At 36.9% G+C, this 3,270-nt stretch overlaps 1 long non-coding RNA gene across 1 annotated transcript; it reads left to right on the forward strand.

Annotated features, from left to right (window-relative positions):
* The first annotated feature begins 1,460 nt into the window (after positions 1-1,460).
* Positions 1,461-2,543, forward strand: LOC116936102. The gene is made up of 4 exons (XR_006643984.1): positions 1,461-1,606; positions 1,687-1,885; positions 2,050-2,244; positions 2,335-2,543. It is a non-coding gene; the product is annotated as an uncharacterized LOC116936102 (long non-coding RNA).
* The last annotated feature ends 727 nt before the right edge of the window (positions 2,544-3,270 follow it).

Below are 3,270 nucleotides of genomic sequence, written 5' to 3' on the forward strand. Positions count from 1 at the left end.
TCTGGCATTCTTAGGGTATAGCTCTGCTTTCACTTTGGGTAAGATTCGTTGCAGTAATATTCTGATCTTTGTGCTATCCCTCCTTCTCTTTTTTTTATTATATACTTGGTCTTCTATTATTGTTTTGTCATGGTCATCGAGTTTTTCTTCTTTTTCTTCTATAGTATCAAAAAGACTGTTTAAGTCTTGACACGAAGGCAATACAATTCTCTTCTGGTTTGGGTTTTAGTTTGAGCAGTTTATTCTTTAACGTTGCTAAATAAAATGCATCTTGGAACCTTTCAATTATTGCTGCTCTCCATTTTCAATAGTTTAGTTTAGTTTTTTTTCATCGAAATATGCTTCGGGTCAATCCATGGCTTCGCCTTTTCACCTGTCGAAGAAGAATCGTAGCTACTGCTCGTTTTCCCAATTGTTGTTTCTGGTCATATGTTCTGCTGCCTTAAGCCACTCAGCAATCATTTTGTCAATACTTTTACCCTTGAATGGAGGAATAGATTTCTGGCCTTCTCTTGAAAATAGTTCTCCTAGTATTCGTTCAACGGCTTGGGTGATAGGAGTCTTTATTTTGTTTGTCTCAACCTAAGCGCCTGGTTGCATAACACAACGATGTCACTAAAACCTATTCCCAATCTCTCTTTCTAGCCAAGGCCTACTAAATGCTTAAGGCCTGTAAACTCAAATACCTCCTATGGCGGGTAGGCGTTCCCTAGAAAAACAAGGGTTACGACGATACCATCTGGCGCTCGCAATTATAGCCTCGTTAAAAAATACCCCCCAAAAAATTTAACACTTAATATAGTTACATTAGCACATGAATAAAGATAAAACAAAAGGAAATCCAATGTTTGAAATGAAAAGTGTGCTAGTTTAACAGCAATATGTCAATTGAGTAGTTAAAAAGAAAAAAGGAGTATGTTAAAAACATATAAGTTTTATTATCATGTTAATGGAAAATTTTCTTCTTGTTCTTGTAGTTAATTGAATTAATCACTCAGGAAAAAAATCTATAAACGGATCAAACATTTTCACTTAGAGATAAAATTAAAAATTTATAAAATTTTACTCACATTGATAACATGAGATAACACAGACTTGAACCGACATACTCATATCCATAAATTTCTAGACGGTGTCCTTATCCACCATCCCAATACCGATGCGAATTTAATTCAGATGGTGAAATGTAATGATGAAAATATTGCTTAGTGGACACAAATCTTTTTCAAAGAGATGATTTTCTACACTTACTGGAATTTTTTAACTAAAAGTTAAGGATTCTAAGATACTCTTAATTAAAAAATACAAGGAAACCTGGTTTTGCTTAATCTTGTATTTAGGATTTCGAAGCAATAGCAGTAGCGAGTGCCAGATGGTGTCGTCGTAACCCTTGTTTTTCCTCTGATTAGTTGTTGCCAGGAAACGCGTCACCGCCATAGGAGGCATACGAGTTTACAGGCCTTAAGCATTAAGTAGGCATTGGTCTAGCCAACCTTTGTTCGTCTGCTATGCAGAAGCTCTCTCTACTTTTCGAGCTTTCTACAGAACAGTCATCCCTGGATCTGTCTCAGGTTCCATAGTTAGACTTATACTTATAGCTCATGAGGTATATTTGTCTTTGAAATAAACCATGGATAAGTGAAACTAGACCTGTGTTGTTAACGCTTCATTATTTATATTCAACAGGTTATGGGCCCAGGTTTACGTTTAATTCATACCGAACAATGACCGAACACGCTGCCCAGGACGTTCCTTAAGGGTAGTACAACACGTAGCCAAGTTTGATGGGACGAAATATCGTGAGTGGAACTACAAACTTATTCTGCCTTTTCAGCAACTGGAAATAGATCCAGTGGTTTTAGGAACGGAAGAATGCCCAACTGAGGTAACGAAATTTCTAGACAATTATCCAGTTCAGTCGAAAGCCATGATTTCACCAATACTTAAAACCACATGTTGGTCATCTCCATTCTAATTATATATATATACTATACAGTTCGTATCAGAACTTACAGTATGTCAATCATGTACAAGTGTCTTTTTTTACAGAACACAATCAGTCATCACGCTGCCTTAGTTTATTTTTGCTGATACAATCGACATATTTGATGTGCACTGCTGAGAACACAGTTTTTTATAAGCAATTAAACCAACTTGTTCTTTGGTGTAGCAAAGCTATTGCACATCTGCTCCTTTTTCTTTTGGATGCAACTTTTTTAATGACATTGAACTTAGTGATGCAAGGTAACGCAGTATTGCTACCATATGCACATCTAGCCTATTTCTTATATATTCAACCTTATGGTTAATTGTTTTGTTCATTCGTTTAAATAGGATGGAAATGAAGAAGGATTCCTCTAAAATGAACAAGATATTTGACAATGGAATAAAGAGGACATCCTGGCTATCAATTGCACATTCAATGTTATGGCTTGGTCGCCATAACATTCCTCAGAGGCACTTCATCTCAATGACACGCGCAAACCGAGAAGAATCATGGTACTTGGCCACTTTGGTCCGCAGCTCTTGTTACAATCTTTTCCCACACCTTGTCGTTTCTGGAATCATTTCATACTGATAAAAATGATTTGGTGTTTCCATATGCTAACCGATTACACGACCCGATCATGACAATAATGAGTAATGGAGAGACTCTATTTTGTATTGCAAAAATTTTTCTACTTTGCCGGGGGGTAGGGGAGTCCACTGATAATACAGTCTACACTTTTTCCAAACATTTAATACCTAGGGCAAAAAGAAAGTGTTTTGACCGACATTACCCAACCCTTCTTCTAATGATTTTGCGCCAAAACCACCCTGCCTCTCCTTAAAAAGGTAAACTATTAATATTTTCTACCCACAGATGACTTTTTCAAAATAAATTGGTGTTCACCTTTTTGTGCAGGATACTGTAAGATGGGCGATAAACGTGTATATAATTAATAATGGAGCAGAAGAAGAAGAGGTTAGTATTTGTGGCAAAAAATGGAAAGTGGTTGATTTAGTTGGGGTGGGAATAGAAATAGAAGAAGAAAAATATGAAGAAAAAGAAGAATTAATCATCGGGGATGATCTTTGCGATTACCTCGCCGAACAGTCACCGCCGAAGCGCCGAGGATGGATGCCGTTAAAGTGGATGGACACCAAACCATTCCACCTAATTCACTCGTATTTGTGAAAGGGAAGTTATCGAATGATATGTCAGGGAGGGGATTTCTAAAATTACATTCTTGTTCAAAACGAAGGAAAGAATTGGTAATACCGCCAAGC

Source organism: Daphnia magna, linkage group LG3, assembly GCF_020631705.1.
Source record: "Daphnia magna isolate NIES linkage group LG3, ASM2063170v1.1, whole genome shotgun sequence".
NCBI lineage: Eukaryota > Metazoa > Arthropoda > Branchiopoda > Diplostraca > Daphniidae > Daphnia > Daphnia magna.